Raw genomic sequence first — 18436 nt, forward strand, 5'->3', positions numbered from 1 at the left:
TCTTGGACTTTTTCCATGTCTGTCTTCAGTTATATGCTGATATTTGCTACCATATTGATCAATTTTCTATTGTGTCTTGTACAGAAATACATATTATTGATTATAATAGGAGCATAATAAGCTGAATACATTTTTTTTTACAATGGCTGCAGTAGTAGCAGTAGTTATACTAACAGTGCTGGTATCAGCTGTATATATTTTGTTTTCCAGAGAGTGATCCAGCTGCAGTCTACTCAGCAGTGAGAGGAGCAGGAGACGTCAGTTATGGACAAATAGTCATCAAAGACATCAAATCAAACAGGACGAGAGGTACAGCTGCTCTTCTTTGTTTCCATTATGAACCAACTCTAGAAAGATCTGTTAGAGAAGAATACTAGCTTAATACAAGCTTTTCTGGTTTTCACAGCCCGGAAAATTTCCAGCAGAGTCTAATTCAGTTAATGCCCAGTAAGGTTAAGTGAGCCTCTCCCAGCTAGCTCCACTTATCCATTACCCACTTATCATTTGCAGGGTCACATCCAAAAATCACAAGATTTATTGTTAAATATATTCACTTTAGAAAACCTGCACATTTCAATGCAGGACTGCTATAATATAAAGTGCTATACTTATATAATAATTAATAAAAATATATTATATTTAGTATATTCCTCTTACCCTAACCATGTGTGCCTAAAGTTATTGATTGTATGCATGTCGACCGGTTAACTCTAAAGCGGTGACAGGGTTAACCTCCATTGTGTTGCTGTGCAGCCTCCGGTAATGTTACTGCAGCTACATAACACCAGTGGGCACTTGCAAAGATTCTCAACTCCAAAATCGTTATAAGACATTTTCGATTTGCCGCCAATTTTCGTAAAACTGCCGATATTCGAAATCTACACAGTTGATTTCTCGCCTAAAGTTGAAGTTTTTTCTGTTGTTGGCCTCTAAAGAATAAAACGGTTAGCATTAGGAACTATCCTGTACGTGAGCCGAGATTAACGTCATCACGTTTTGTGCTTAGTGTCTTCTGGGACAAACCATATTTGGAAGTTCAACTTCCGACAATTTCCGTCATGTTTGTCTGCGGTCTGCAGCTGGATATACTTGTTCGAAGCAGGTTCAACTTTATGAAAGCAGGTGGCACAGTTGTCCCATTTTACCCAGTTTTACTCTCTGGATGCTGCTGGTTTAATAATTCATAATTATTGAACGTTAGATCTGTGTTTGGCTCTTACTGTGCTAATTTATAGCAGAAAAAGACAAAAAGATAAAGTTAGGAATAATCAAAAGTGTTTCACATTAAAAAGTCACAATCATGACAGAAAATGATCCTTTTTTAGATATAAAAGTTTCAGTTTCAGATAATTAGAAACGTATTCTTTCAAATGAAGCTGCTGCTGTTTGTCACTTTCCTCATGTGTTACTCAGAGACACCTGCTCACCTGTTGTGTGACATCATCAGATCACCTGATGGGAAACAAACTTTGTAGTTAGGTCTGTTTTTCTCGGACCCGGACTCTTTTAGTTCAGGGTTAGAAATATGAGCACAAGAACTAATAAACATAATTTGTCCACAGTTACAGTCGTCAGCAGTAACACTGACACAGGCTTCTTGGTTAATATTTGCACTTAGTTACTAAAATCTTAGGATTCATCTTCGGGGGACATGGATATCACTTAGTTATTAAGAAGACATACTTTATTTAATTCTGTCTGGAGGAAACATCTTCAGCACACCTGGCCACACGACTCAGAGTCATGAAGTTCAGCCTTCATCGTCCTGCAGGGCAAAAACAGTCTTTACTTTACTGAGCCTATTCAAATACTCATGTAGTAGAGCTAGTAGTACTGACAACATACTGATCAGAATGTCATGCAGTAGAGCCCATCTGGGTTACTGAGACCAGATCAGAACAGCAGGTCTCAGGTCTGTGTGTCAATATGTCTGAAAGGTGATCATCATCATCATCATCATCATCATCATCGCCACGGGAGAGAAAGGTGATCTTTGAGGCAGATGGAGGAGAGTGTGAACTGTACTGCTGTTTCTTTCCCCTGATGGTTATTGATGGACAGCAAGTTCATCTTCAGAAGCCCTCTGCTTCATCCTGTCCAACACTTTCTCACTCCCGACTCGTCACATTTTGACGCTTTTTCAAGGTCTTTGGCGTCATTTATTGACGTTTAGGGCTCCACAGTCAAGTTAGCAATGCTTAGCAACAACAAATAAGATACTTCCGATAAAGTTAACAACAAAAACGTCCGGTTAGATTGTCAAAATAAAACGCTAGCATTTCCAAACATCGCCATTTTGAAACGGCGCGTTATTAAAGTCGCAAAACATTTCAGTGTGGTTGTGGCATGTTTGTCTTATTATTATAATAAGCCTATACAAATATAATTATTAATATTATTATATTTATACAATTAAGCTTCACACAACAGCTGTTTGCGACCTGTCCTTTCTTTTCTCCATGAGAGGGAAACATTTTGAAAAGTTGTGTGGCGCTGCAGAGGGCCCCCAGCTGCAGTAGTCCGCGCGTCGGCCGTACTAGCGACAGCCCGTAGTACCGGAGACGGAGAGGAGCGGACAGGGCCAATTTACGCATGAATCCGTGATGATAGAGAAATATAGAAATTAATGGCAATAAATCATGCTGTCAATATTTTAGAGACCCACCCAAAATATCACAAATCATGTTTTTGGGGGAGTTTATGGTCTCTCTTCCCCGTAGTTCGCACTCTGCACCTGCCGGCTTCCCCCAATGCGTTGAACTGCGGGATCCCCAGTGCGTCACAAACTGACGACGATGGCTCTTGACGCCATACGTGACGAGCGGTGACGAGTCAGGGAGTGAGAACGGGTTGTCCTGTCAGTGAAATCACAGCTTGACCGAGCTGCTCTGCACCACCTGTTGACAGAAGCAGCATCACTCTGAGACCAGCAGAGGGCCGTGTTGACTGTGCAGTGGTTCATATGAAACACCATGTGTCCTGAGGTTAATGTTGCTCACATGTGTATTAGCTATGTGTGCTTGTTGTACCACCTCTGCTTCCAGCTTAACAGCAGAACAACAAAGCCTCCCATTACGAAGGGGTAGACTACACTAGATACAGATATTAAAAACACATGTTGACAGTTGTTTCAGCCTTTTTTGTTGCTGGATACAGAAATTAAATAGATATAATGTACAGCCTCATGGAGGAAAAGTTTTTAATGCTTAATTTTACATTTATAAAAGTGGAATAAGAATTAATAGAAAATGAGACGTCTGAGGAGCACGTGAATACACAGTGACCAGTTGCAACCATCACCACTAAACTAAATGTTAAACACTGAACTTTTAAAATAAGTATTTTAACAATTTATTTAATCTTCTGTTGTGAAATCTAATAAATGGATGTGCTGAGGTGTGAGGGGCTCTGGGGACCAGTTCCAGGCCAGCTGGACATCAGTGGTTGGACTGGTGTGAAGGTGTGAAGGTCTACCTCAGTGAAGAGTAGACGACCTCTGGCTCTGCTGGAAACTCTGAACACACAAACACAAACAGTTCAAACAACATGAGAAACTGTTGGAGACAAAGAAACTCCATCACAAGACAACAACTCTGCTTCACTCAGTTCTCAGGAACTAACAAGAGTTTCAAACTAGAGATTCACTGAATCAGGTCGCACCAGTAAAACTTAAGAAATGTCTCAGCTGGTAAAGACTTTAGTGATCTGAATCTGTTGCTAGGAAACCTTTTCTGGTCTGTTCAGAGTGAGTGGGAAATATCAGACTGTTAAAGTTCTTCTCAGTTTAGGGGCCAATATATTTGACAGGGCTCCAGACAATTTGTTTACTAGGAGCAATGTAGCCACTAACTAAAAACTTTAGGGGCACTGGCAGAAATGTAGGGGCACACACCTTAAATCGACCTGCCATGCAATTTTTCACAACTGCAGTAAAAAGTCTGCTGAAAGCCTCTGAATCCCAATTGTGTCTGGTTTCCTGCGACTCCTTCCAGAGCGATCACTAATGAAACCTGTTTGTTCAGAAACTCAGGCAACAGATTAAAATGTAGGCCTAGTGCACCATGCAGCCAGCCCGGTCTCCTCCCAGACCGTGTTGGTGCAGAGGGTTTCGGTTGTGAAGTCGTTAGACTACACTGAGCTGACTGAGAGCAGTGTCTGTTGTGTTAATGCTAATATGTTTAATAATTAAAAGCTACACACTCTATATCATGCTGCAAAACCCCTCCTGCTTTCCGCCTTAATGTAAATATTCAAGCTAACGTGTTGGTACCTGCAGTCTGCATTTAACTAGTCATGCTCGTTGGTGCTGCCTGATGAAGACAAATCAAACACAAAGACAAACTGTTCATGTGGGAGAGACCCTTTTTCTTGAGTTACTCACACAGATACTCACTACTCAAGCAAATGTTTCAGTAAATACTTTTGTACTCTAACTCAAGCAGTTGTTGTTTAGTTATTTAGTTTATGTAGTTAGTTATTTATAGTTATTACTTGAGTACAGTTTGGGCTGCTCTACCCACCTCTGACTTTAACAGGCATGTAGATGATGTGTTGTGAACATGTTGCCAACAGACAGACGTCATGTTGAATAAAAATAAATATGTGTTTTCTGTGTTACAGTCTCGTTGTTAGCAACCTGCCTGTCATGTGTTAACATCACATTCAGGTCACACAGCCCTCAGTCTTTTAGAGAAACAAACACATAATCATCTATAATAAATAAATAAAGTTACTTGCTGACATTTGACAAACACAGAATGTTTTATATGTATATCTGATGTGTTTTTATATATTGTTCAGAAAACCAGGTGCTGAGCTTTTAAATGTGACGACTCAAACAGCTGGAACATGAAAAAGGTCAATGACATAAATATTTTAACAAACCTTCCACAGACATTTTTTAAAACTTCAGCAGACGTCAGGAGACACTTAAACTGGATTTTTATAATAAAGAGTTCACAAACTAAGAGCGTCTTTCTTAGCTTTATTTTCACACTTCGAAAGAGTTTCAGGCTGAGAGCAGCTTCCTCTTTCTGCAGTCTGTTTTTACAGCATCTAGTGAACTTCCTCTGATCTGTTTCTGTAGCAATCAGGAAACAGAAGAAGAAGTACATGCAACTCTATTTTTCCACTGCGCCACAATGACTCTATTCACACAAACTGCACTAAATATATAAACACGACTGAGAGAAAAGCAGTCAGCTGCACAGGGGGACATTTCACACAAGGTGTTTAAATAATAATAAATGATGAGATTCTACATTAGACTCACACTTTCACTCCAACAAAGTCCAGAAGAAAAATAAGTTTTACTGAAACAGTTTGACACAAGATCCTAAATGACAGTCGAGTGGAGACTCTGCTCAGGAGGCAACCTGTGACTGAAGGAACAGGAAGGCTTTTATCTTGGATTGAGGACAAAAAAAGTTAAAATGTAATATGCAGGTTTGGTGATGGTGTGCATGCAGGTGTGGCAGCCAGTAACTCTGAGAAAACACATTATGTCTCTGCCTCTCCTGCCAACTTAACACCCTGTCAGGCCTGTCAGCCGCTCTCTCCCCCCTCCTCCTGTGTGTGTGTGCCTTTGTTTGATTACAGGAGTGGAGCCAGGTGCACGGGAGTCAAGTCCCAGCTGCTCTTCATCATCTCAGTCAAGCCTGCCCATATATACCCGGTCATCCCTGCAACTCATTGCCAGATTGTGGTCTGAAACTGCTCCATCAGTCTCCTTCGTACTTTACGACCCTCATGTTATTGAACCTTGCTTAACTCTGTTGTTTCTGTGTGCAGACATCTGGCTGGAAAATTGACTCCTGTCTTTGCTTCCCTCCTGCTCTGTCCAGATTCTGGATTCCCCCCACCCGACCTGGACATTTAAGTATTTGTTCATTAAACAAAGTTACTCCTTACCACTCCTGCCTCCGTGTGCTGAGTCTTGCATTTGAGTCCTACTGACACACCCAGCTGATTGACTATCAGAAAAACAGTCAGAGGGGACGGATGAGGCTACAGCAGCTCCACAGGACTGTCTGAGTGCACCGGCTCAGAGAGGCCGCCACCCAGGAGAGCAAGAACCAGAAACAGATTTATTGCCCAGTTGCTTTTACACAGACAAGGAATTTGTTTTGACGACTGCGTGTACAATAAACATAAACCTGTATAAATACAAAGATATCTAAAAAATATGAGTTTGACAGCAGAAGAATCTGAGTAATATGATGTGTTGTGCAAATGTAACGGGGCAGGGGGGGCCGGAGAGTCGGAGGGGGACCCGGGCCTTGTTGGTGAGGCCAGCTGCCGACGGGAAGAAGCTGTTCTTATGGCGTGAGGTTTTGGTTCTGATGGACCGCAGCCTCCTGCCGGATGGGAGCCGGAGCGGGAGGAGTCGGCCACAACCACATGAATCAGTGACATCAGACATCAGCAAATGTGTTGAGACGATAAAATCATTCCTCAACCAGGAACAGAGAGGATAAGTCTTTTTACCAAACAGAGCTTTTCAGTCAGGTGATGAAGAAGCTTCAACACCACCAGAGTGAGACTGACAGCTGCCATCAAGGAGGTGAAGCAGAGACATCAGCAGAGAGAAACCTCAACACCGACAGCAGCAAAGGGGAGTAATTGGTGCAGCCATAGACTGTGTAAAAAAGGTGTAGCGTATAAATATACACCTGAAAATTATGACACGAACTGCGTTCTCTATGATGGGAAACCAGAACTTTTTGGAATCATTGTTTAATATCAACATCTTAACAATAGGCTGCTTGGCAAGTGATACATCATCAGTAGGACATTCTTTAGACAATGGATAAACATAATTATAACCTATTAAAGACAGACATCCATCCATCCATCCATCCATCCATCCATCCATTGTCAACCGCTTATCCTGCGTACAGGGTCGCGGGGGGACTGGAGCCAATCCCAACTGGCATCGGGCGAAAGGCGGGGTACACCCTGGACAGGTCGCCAGTCCATCACAGGGCAAGATTAATAATATTCCTTTTTATTAACTTGTCACACGTCCTCTTTAATATGAACAATGTAGATCCTCATCTGATCTATCTGATTGTTCTCATGGGTAAATATCCCATCCATTGTAGTAAGTGGAAATCTTCTAAGCCTTTTTTTTCATGGTGTATGAATGATTTTAAATTGTTAATCACTGAAAAAAGTAAAATCTAGTAAATTTGTAAGAAAGATGTGTAGAAATATATCCAGGCAAATATTGTATTGATAAATCTCCCCTGTACGCGGCGCCTAAATGAGGCTTTGTTTTGTTTTCTATAGCCTTATTTGCTAGAACCCACCTTTTCTTTTCTGTTAATTTGTCTGTTTTCTGTGTTTGTAAGACTCTTTCCTTTGCACAGACAGTGACTGTATTGTACCAATTGGAAAAAAAAGAATTCTCTTTGTTCAGAGTAACTTGGCTCACAGCCAGGGGCCTGCAGAGCACGGACAGCAGCCCAAAGCACTTTGGATGAAAACACCATATATACATGCAGTCAGACAGCCAGCAGGGGGCAGCACAGGAGCTTCGAAGGAAAACAGACCTGTGTCAGCAACAAAGTGAGCGTCCTGCAGAGTTTACATGTGACTGTTTGACTGCATCTGTCCGTCTGCACGTAAACAAGAAACAGTTCCTGCAGGTTATTTTATTAACAACTTCTCACAGTCACATTCAGGTTCTTCTGGGAAAAGACTTAAATTCATAAATGTTCTAAAGCCCAGTTCACACTACACGATTTTTAGCCCGATTTGACGGCGACCGTCAGGCTTTGATCAGGAGTAAATCAGGGGTTGATCTGCGGTCGCCAGTCGTTATGTGTGAACTACTCAATGAGGCGTCACAACGGCTCCCCGACACATTTCTGACGCATCGCCGACGTCTGCCAAATATCTGGAGGAGTCGGCCGACTCGACATCCACATCCAGCCAATGAGAGCAGGCAGCTACTTTTCACTGCAAAGCACTTTTTTACTCCCCTCCAGCTCTCTCTGTAGCTCAGACTGCTACCTGCATGAACTAATCCATTATTTCAGACAGATTCTTTGTCTTTATAATCGCTATTTTTATAATAACAAACAGCTGTTTTGTCTTGCGTGTGTTTTCTTGACCAACATGGTTTTGAGACCAGCGTCGGGTGACAGAGTCCTTGTCAGCTTGTGTAGTGTGTGACCCCCTATCACTGATTAGTCACATAGTGTCAACACCACAATGACTTCAAGACTCCTGTTACACGACAGCAATTTGTGTAGTGTGAACAGCACGGCCATCGGCCGACGCTGAAAGTCGTGTAGTCTGCACAAGCCTTAAAACGGAGGAGGAGTAAGTGAGTTTCAAGACATATCAGACTGCAGCTAAAAACAACAAAGCTGAAAAAGAAATCAAAATAAACAAAACTATTATAAGTAGGTGAAAAATAATAGTTATATATATATATATATCCTCCATTACTCCCTCTCCGACCTAGAGAGCTCAGAACCAGGATTACAGTCCAATGGGAAATAAGAGAGTGCTGCACTCTAATTTTCACCGAAACCTGGCTCTCAGATAGCATCCCAGAAAACACTCAGCAGTCTCCACAACACTATCAGCACGTTAGAAACTGTGCAACCTAGACTATATTCCTTAAATACTACCAGCACATAGACATTCACACCCATGGAAAGAATACTCTGGGTCATGTTTACAGCAATATACGTGGTGCATACAGAGCTGCACCCTGCCCCCACTTTGGACATTCAGACCACATCTGACACAAGAGTGAAACAAACAAACCCTGCCACCAAACAAGCCAAACTCTGGACTCCAGAGACTGAGAGCACCCTGCAGGACTTTTTTGCTCAGACAGACTGGGTTGTGTTTCTGGCAGCAGCCACTCAGGAGGACACTTCTGTCAGCATACAGGACTGCGCTGGGGCCCCATCCACACTTCTATGTTTTCGTTTTAAAACGGAGCCCTTTCGCTACGTTAGCATCTCCTGTCCAGACTAAAACGGCGAAAACGGAGAAGTTTGGAAACGCTGCCGACCTTGTTTTTTTGTTTTGAAACTCTAGAGAGCGTTTCAGTGAAGATGTGGAGGAATTTAGAAACGATGACACAGTTGCTCACGCTTGGCTCTCTAATTGGGTCTTATAAGTCATGCAAAGCAGAAACACGGTGCTGCTGACCGGGTTTTTGACTTGGTATTTTTATTAAAACATTCTGTAACGTGCAAATAACACTAATCTGCCTACATTTGTACTGTGCATGTCGCCGTTTACTTTGCGACGACTCCCAGGCTGTTTTCCGCCGCCACAGCCTTTAAACTCCTGTGTTACATTCGGTAACAGTCCCAGCTTGTTATTGGCCCGTGCAAAAAAAAAATCTGGTCTGATTCTTCTTCTGCATTACTTTATTTTTTTCGCCAAATCTTCTGTAACTATGGAAGAGAGAGATCATCTGCACATGCCCAGTGTACCTGAACGGCCACTAGATGCGTTTTCAGTCGTTTTAGCATAGAAAGAGATCAACTCTGACACGCAGCTAAAACGCTGGTGTTCTTTTTAATTCTCCGTTTCTACAACAGAGTAGTGTGGATGGGGCCTGAGTATGTGACTGGGTACATCAGCACCTGTGTTGTCAGCATTGTGCCCACACTACAAGTCAGGAAGCTCCCCAACCAGAAGCCCTGTATAAACAGTCACATACTGCGTGCTCGCTCTCTTGCATTTACATCAGGCAATGAGACAGAGTTCAAAGTTTAAGTGAGGTTGCCAGCCTGGTGGCGTGGTGCGAGGACTACAACCTCACCTTTAATACTGACGAGACGAAGGAGGTAACAGTGGACATGAGGAAGGAGAGGAGACCTCGTCAGCCACTGTTCAGCTGGAAGCTTGAGGTAGAGAGGGTGAGCAGCATTAAATATCTGGGTGTCCACATCAGCGACGACCTCACTTGGACAGTGAACGCCACACAGCTGGTCAAGAAGGCTCAGCAGCAGCTGCACCTAAGATCCTCACCAGCTTCTACAGGTGCACTGTTGAGAGCATCCTGACCAGCTGCATCACCGTGTGGTGAAGAACAGCTGAGAAGATCACCAGGACTGCATTACCCTCCCTGCAGAGCATCTACCATCACAGGCCACAGGAGAGCTGCCTCCATTATCAAGGATCCCACCCACCCCGACCAGAACTGTTCACACTTCTACCCTGAGGTCGGAGGTGCAGAAGTGTGAAATGTAGGACTACAAGACTGAAGATCTTATTCTTCCCCACTGCCATCAGACTACTAAACAGTTAATAGGCATGTGGACTCCATGTCATGCCCATCTTACACTGTACCATGACATGTTAATTGCACTGTTACTGCACATCTGCACACTGTTCCATGCAGTTTCCACATGTATATAATTCATCAGTTGCACAACTGTTTATAATTGCACAACGACAAAGTGTATATATTTGTTATTACTGATGTTTACACTTTTTATATTTGAAGCACATGAGAAATGCTGCAGTCTGTATCATGAGGGAGGAGACGAGTTTATCTTATTTTTAAACTTATTTTTAAGTTTATCTTGTTGCTGCTCACAGGGAGACAGAAAGGAAATGATCTCAGTGATTCACTGCTAAATGCTAAAATGTGGTTCCATATGACGTCTAAACTGAATCACTGTGACTGTGACTCACATCTGCTGTTTCCCCCGATAGTTCCTCTGTAGTTGGTTGAGCTAGAAGGGGAAACAACATGGTGTTGGTTTCAAACTTACATCATTTCCCTGAATTAAGCACTGACAGGCCAGTACACAGTAATTTATTAATTATGTGTTTTTGTCATTGGTTAAATTCTGGTCACAGCACTCAGCTTCAGAGAAACAAAATCATCTATAGTAAATATAATTACCTGCTGACCTTCGACAAACTCAGAAGGTCAGTGAAACCACCATCTGATGTTTCCAGGTAAATATGATATATTTACACTGAACAAAATTATAAACCCAACACTTTTGTTTTTGCCCGCATTCATCATGAGCTGAACTCAAAGATCTAAGACTTTCTGTATGTGCACAAAAGGCCTGTTTCTCTCAAATATTGTTCACAAATCTGTCAAAACCTGTGTTAGTGAGCCGAGATAATCCACCTCACATGTGTGGGAAATCTGACTTCAAGTAGCGTTTCAGAGTGCTTTTTCTAGTTGGAGGTAAGAAATTTCCCAGTTCCGAGTTGCCTAAAACGCAGCATTAGTCATTGAGCCCGAGATGCGAGCTCGAGGAGTGGAGGAGGAGACGCGAGGAGAGAGGAGTTGAGGAAACAGACACTCAGGGCGACGGATCTGTAGTTATTTAGTCCAGTGGTCATTTTTTGGGGGGGGGGCAGGGATGATGGTGGAGGCTTTGAAGCAGGCTGGAACATGGCATGTCTCTAGTGAGGTGTTAAAGATGTCTGTGAATACTGGAGACAGCTGATCAGCACAGTGCTTCAGGGTGGATGGGGAGCGGGGTTTCTGCCTCCTGAACAGTCTGCTGACATCACTCTCGAGGATGGTAAGAGAGGGGGATGAGATGGTGGTCTGTGACCAATCAGTGGTGATCCTAAAAGCCTCTTCCTTTTCCAACTCAGCTGTCTGAGCTTAGCTGTGAACCAGGGTTTGTCATTGTTATAACTCACCCTGGTGCGTGTTGGTACACAGCTGTCCTCACAGAAGCTGATGTAGGACGTCGCAGCCTCTGTATACTCGTCCAGATTGTTGGTAGCAGTCCTGAAAACATTCAAACATGCCTGAAGGTCCTCTACAGCTTCACTGGTCCACTTCTTTGATGTCTTCACCACAGGTTTAAAGAGCTTTATGTTCTGCCTGTATGCAGGAATCAGGTGGACCATGACGTGGTCAGAGTGACTTACTGCAGTGTAGCAGTGATCCAAAATATTCTCTTCTCTCATTGGACACTTTATGAACTGTCTGTATTTGGGGAGTTAATGGCTGATGTTTCCTTTGTTAAAGTCACCAACAATAATAACTAAGGAGTCTGGGAATCTCCACTCTACCCACAGTATCTGGTCGGCTAGCGTGTGCTGTGCATTGTGCATGTTGGCCTGCGGTGGAATCTAAACACAGAGCAGAAAGTAGCAACAACAAACTCACAAGGAAAGTAGAATAGTAGATGAATAAAAGTCTGTTTTTCCCCACCAGTAGCTGAAATTCATCCATTTTATTGCACAGTGAGCGCACGTTGGACCACATGAACAGCGGAAAGTGAAATCTTGACCAGAATGTCCAGTGATTCCACTGATGACACGAGAAAAGTTGGAATCAAATCTGCAGGTGTTGTTCCCCTGATGTTTAACAGCTCTTCTCTGAGCTGTGGGTATCACAGCAGAATGCAAAGTTAACAAACATAAACAAAACAAACAGAGTGCACTAAAATACCATGGCAGCCGTGAGCGACGCCATCTTGCAATGTGGCTCTGCATGTTTCACTGCAGGACTGTTAATAAAACAAATAATTATAGGTATATAATCAGTTATAAATGTGCAGATTTATGTGTCTGCATTCTGCTCACAAACAGTATATCAAAAATGTGGGGACTGTTGTACTGTTATGTGTTTTACTCAATATTTGATTTGTTTTTATAAATGTTTCTAAAACAGCAACTTAGTCAAGTTAAATCGTTTTTACTCCACAACGTTTTTGTTGATGATGATGTGTGTTGAATGTGAGTCTGTTTTATGCCCTGTGGTGAATCTTTTAACAGGACATAACAACTCTGTGGTTGCCCTGTTTACTGTTAATAAAAACATCTGAAAATGGCTCTTCACATGTTTCACTGCAGGAATGTATTAAATAAATTATAAATCTGCAGGATTATATATCTGTGTAACATCTACTGTTTTACTCAAACAGTTTTATTGATGTTTGTTTAAAGGTAAATAATGATTATATAAATTATTTAAATAAAAAAGAAGATGGACTCAACAGAACAAAGACACTTGGTTGTGAGTCTGTACTCTAACTTCCTCCTGTTGATTCTAGTGAACTGTGGTGTGAAGCTGGTGGTTTCTCACTATAGTGTGATCTGCTTTAGCTGATGGTGATGTGTCTGTCTCTTTGTGCCTTGTGCTGAAATGTGTGAACTTGTTTTAACAGAAGCGAGCAGCTTTGTGGCCATCTAGTTCCCTCGTTCAGATAAATACCCTCCAGTTATATTTGGTCTTTAACCTTTCACAGTGTAAAGAAAAAGAAAGCTGTCAAACCTCAATATAATTCTACATGAAAAATAATGAAATTGTTTCTACAGCAGTCGTATTATTGCATGTTTGGCAGTACTAGTAGTACTACTAACACTAGCAGTAAATATACCAGAAGTAGTAACAACAGTAAATATACTAACAGTACTGGTATCTTCTGTAGTAACAGCGGTAATGCAATTTGTATGTGTTTTGTTTTCCAGAGAGTGATCCAGCTGCAGTCTACTCAGCAGTGAGAGGAGCAGGAGACGTCAGTTATGGACAAATAGTCATCAGACCGAACAGGACTTTGGACAGAGCCAAGCAAGCTTTTTTACCCCTGCTTCTTGTCTTTATGCTAAGCTAAGCTAACCATGACCTGACTATGGATAAGTGAGTATTTCCCAAAAACTTTGGCCTATTCAGAATCAGAATCAAAATGACATTTTTTGCCATGGTATATATTGGTGCCTAACAGTACACATAAACATAAATATAGAAATATAAACATAGTAAAGAGATTAAAAATGTGCAAGTATACAAAATAATAAATAAATAATAATGCAAAAATTCACAATATAAATAATATAAATAAATAATAATAAATAATAATATAAAGAATTACAACAATGTACATCTTTTTTTTTTATCTTGTATTGTTTTTGTATTATTGTCTTTTGGGTATTATTGTCTTTACACTTGTTAAAGCACTTGTAACTTGTTTTTGAAAAGTGCTCTACAAATAAAGATTATTATTATTATATTATTATTACACAGCTCAAAGTTGTGAACTTAAGGGGGGTATGGGGAAGAAAAAAAGACAGGAGACAACCAGCCGAACAACAGCAACAAACAGCACTGAAAAGAAAACTACTGGGGGGAAACAAAACATTCAGGCAGAAAAAACAAAACAACCCAGTGCAGCAATTGGAAGTGAAATAATGACAATTAGTTTAAATAATAAACTCATGAAAAGCATGAATAACAAGGCAACTACCAGTTGGCAACCATGGACAGCCCAAATTTGCATGTGTGCGGTGGGTGTATGTTATGTGTAGGCGTATGTATGTGGGTGTGTGTGTGTGTGTGTGTGTATGTACGTGGGAGTAGGCATGTTTGTGTGTGTGTGTGTGTGTGTGTGTGTGTGTGTGTAGGTGTATGTTATGTGTAGGTGTATGTATGTATGTGTGTGTGTGTGTGTGTGTGTAGGTGTATGTTATGTGTAGGTGTATGTATGTATGTGTGTGTGTGTGTGTAGTTGTATGTTATGTGTAGGTGTATGTATGTATGTGTGTGTGTGTGTGTGTAGTTGTATGTTATGTGTAGCAGGCCGTTATGGTACAGTAGGGAAAACCTGCTTCATAACTTAGTATTTTTTGAAGCAGCTTTGTGCAGCTGTTTACATTAATCACTGAATCATCACACCGTACAACTGAAGGTGACCGGGCCTTTTCTGTTGCTGCCCCCAGGCTTTGAAATAGTCTTTCATCTAACAAGTTCCACCGCACCATTGAGAACTTCTAATCTAATTTGAAGACCTACCTTTTTTCTCTGGCTTTCTCCTGATTCTGAAGGGTTTTTGTCAGAGCCACTTCTCTCACATCTTTTCAATCTGATGCTGTTCTTATTTATTTCCCTTTAGTTTCTTTGAATACTCCTTGAGTACTCCATAACTTTTATTGATGTGTACTGGTATTGTGTACACTTTTTCTTTACTGTGTTGTAGCTGAAGCTCTTTGAGGTCCAGGAAGGTTGTACCCATAAAACATTTAACCCAGGCCAGCTTGTTTCAATTCTTGAGACTTTTAGTTTAGCATAAGACAAGAAAGAACAGTTCACTCAGGCCCAGCCTTGTTGTTGTGTCAGCCCTCGTGTCTGTGTCCTCTCACAGTCCAAAGACATTCAAGTTCATTAGACACTCTAAATTGCTCAAAGATGGGATTTGTCTCTCAGTAAATGTCAATAGATTAGCTACCTGTCCACGTGAGCCCCACTGCAATGTGATCTGGCTGTTAATGATGACAGTTGTGCACAGCCTGTCAGTCATTTTGTTCACTTTGAGACCCAAAGACACTAAACATAAAGCTTATGTCCTGCAAACTGCATGAGAGAAAACCACAACAGTTCCAGTGATACACAAAGAGGAAGGAGGAGGGTTTTACTTGGTGTGACTGGTAACAGTTAATGTGCAGATCTCAGATAACCAATATATAAAATGGAGGGATCATCTTTACTGTGGCTGCTCTGTAAGTAAAAATCTACTTAATGTGTGAATGTTTGTCTCCACGTTGTCTCAAAGATTAGTTTAAAAAATATTTCCGGTGCTTTTAAAAGCAGCAGCAAGTTATACAGTGAATAACATGAATACAAAGACTGAATTCAGCCAGATACCATCAACAGATCAAATACATGTTAGAGAGCAGAAATGTCAGTGATCATTATTTGGTGATATGGCAGCAACTAAAGTGTTAAGTATTAAGTACTAAGTTTTCAACATTGTTAACAATGTGTAGTTATAATGTAATATAGTAATATATCATATGTACAAGTTTTGCTTTAAAATAGGAAAACAGGTAGAATAAAATCACATAAAACTATTTAATTAATCGCACCTAAGTTATGCTGTAAATAGAAACTGCATATAAGACTTAAAATATACTATATACAGACACTATTAACTATAATTTAATTATACTCAAGGAGTTTATTAAATAAACAATGAAAAAAGTCAATTATCAACTCAAACAAAGTAACTAGTCTGGCTGGCCAAAACAAGCACAAGATATCTGGCAGACGTCGGGGAAGTGTCAGAAATGTGTCGGGGAAATGTGCGTTGTTATGTATTTCACACGATCAAATGCTGATTTACTCCCCATGACAGCCTGACGGTCGCCGAGGTTGCCAGGAGCAAATCAGGCTAAAAATCGTGTAGTGTGAACTAGGCTTAACAGGGATAATGTAATAAGTAGAGGGATTCAATCAGACCTTTAGGGGGCTCAGCCTCTGAGAATGTGACCTGCTTACAGTGCCTTGCAAACGTGCTTAACCCCCTGCAAACAGAGTATTTATGATATTAAAACAGTAGCTGGCATTACAACTTTGGTCTTGACTACCTTTCCATTTCCTCACCTGGTTCTTGCTCTCTCCTTCTCACCCTTTTTGTGCTGTAAATCAAAAGGCAAACACAACAATCAAACAGTGTATTAGTATTATAGATATGATAAGAGGTAAGAATCTGTATAAATTCACAATAGTTTTGTGCGATACCACTAACTTCCTTTATGATTTGACAAGTAATACCACTGCATAAAAAGCAGGACTTTCATCCCCGTAAACTGCCTTGAATCCCACTAATATTATATATAACTATGTATATAAACAAAAGCTTGTAGTCCCTCCATGCTGCGCACACAGAACTTAACAAATTAATATATTCATATCTGAATACACATTAAATGTGCATTCAAAATATTTCCTCATGTTTTTTCTTTGTTTGGGGAAGTAACCTCTTTAAATGTGACTGTGGCACCTTTACTCACCTCAGTGATATTAAATTATTTTAATTCAGTTAGAAAATCCTGCACTTTAACTCGTGTGTTTCTGCAGGTTTCTGCTCATATTCAAAACTTTCTGCACATTCAGAATCTCACAAATCTGTGCTCTCTGACAGGAAAAGTGATAATATTACGGGAATAACGTCATCCTTTATGAGAATTCATAACGTTTTTAAACAGTCTACCTGCCCTATACTGTGCTGTGCATGAGCCTGCGATGTTGCTCTGCTGATTTGGCCCCTGCAGACCGTCTGCAGACACAGAACCGTTTGGGACTGTAGGCACTACTGGATGAGAGGAGGAGGTGGATAAACTAAACTTACCAAACTACACTTTTGATCAGACAGAAATATCACCACAAATCCACACAAATGTTCACTTCAGCACCTCAGATAAAGTTCAGCTCACAGTCCCAAACAGAGCCGGTCTGCGCCTCAGATTATTTGCAAAAGTCTTTCAGTTATTTACCGCAACTCACATTATACATTTGTTTTTCACTGCGTGAGAAACTCGATGTGTAGCGTGAGAACGTGTGAACATTGTCAACTGCGTGTGTGCCACGCTCAGCGCCTGAGAGTTGCAGCTCTGGTGTTACATTATTTAAAGGTTTTGCTAGTCTGCCTGTTAGCTCCTCACCTCCAGCTGTCAGACATGGTGCCATTGATTCCCTATGATTTTATTCTTCTCTGTCTGTTTAGGCTGCTCTTTTGTGGGTCCCTGAAAGCCTGCAGTGTTCACTTAAACAGACTCGCTTTACATTTGCAGGTCCTGCACATCTGAATGGTCAAATGTCATTTTCTGTCATCACCATTTTCACAATAACAGCGGGGAGCAGATCAGATGACAAGTGAAATATGTTTTAATGATAATAATACATTTATTTATCATGTAAATACATCTAAAAAGTTGTTTGTTATTTATAAAAGACAGTAAGTAAAGTGTCTAACTTCATCCCATTTAAGGGTTAACCATAGACCGGCCGGGGTAATCTGTACCCTTTGACCCCCCCGACGGTGGGCCTGTTGGTCACCCTGGGTTTTATAAACACAGGCTTGGATAAACCCCTCCCTAATATTAATAATAGTAGTATAATTAATAACCCTGTATTAAATAAATACTGTTTTTACTGAAGACTATATTCAGGTGATATATTACATGTTGTCAACACCAATCAAGTGTCGTGTAAAAAATTCAAGACTTGGGCCAGATAAGAAAGCTTGAACTTTTACCAACATTTTTATTATCAACAAAAACAGACACCAATTAGAATATAAAAGTTCCACCAGAGTGTGTCAGAGATCGGTGCAAAATAGAGTCCCATTCTGTTACCAGAACAGAGACATGAAAACCATGTAACGACTGACTTTCACCTCCTTTTATTGCTCTGTTTCTTGGCTTCACATCATCTCTTGGCTCTCTTTCCTTCTGCACCTGAATCTGGGGAAGTCCCTGACTGCCTGCTCCTCCTCTCTGTGTCCTCTGCATGCACTCTGCTTGATCATGCTATTTCATCCATAACCTGACTTTTGTGGAATAAACTGGTGTTGTTTGTGCTCTGTGTTAGAAACAGGACATTCTTACTGTGATGGACTATATTGATGTATGTTTTGTAACACAATTTTCACAAAATCTGCTTCTATATTTTCCTTTGCAGGTGTTTTTGATGCTCCCT

General features: G+C 41.0%; 1 protein-coding gene and 1 long non-coding RNA gene across 2 annotated transcripts in view; one reads left to right on the forward strand and one right to left on the reverse strand.

Moving 5' to 3' along the window:
* Window positions 1–18436, reverse strand: part of LOC119911718 (titin-like) — a 305379-nt gene that overhangs the window by 30966 nt on the left and 255977 nt on the right. The window lies entirely within an intron of this gene.
* LOC119911726 lies at window positions 215–13508 on the forward strand. The gene is made up of 2 exons (XR_005446011.1): window positions 215–309; window positions 13435–13508. It is a non-coding gene; the product is annotated as an uncharacterized LOC119911726 (long non-coding RNA).

This window comes from Micropterus salmoides, unplaced genomic scaffold, assembly GCF_014851395.1.
Source record: "Micropterus salmoides isolate LMB-PRFRI ecotype aquatic unplaced genomic scaffold, ASM1485139v1 Ms_hic_scaffold_2, whole genome shotgun sequence".
NCBI lineage: Eukaryota > Metazoa > Chordata > Actinopteri > Centrarchiformes > Centrarchidae > Micropterus > Micropterus salmoides.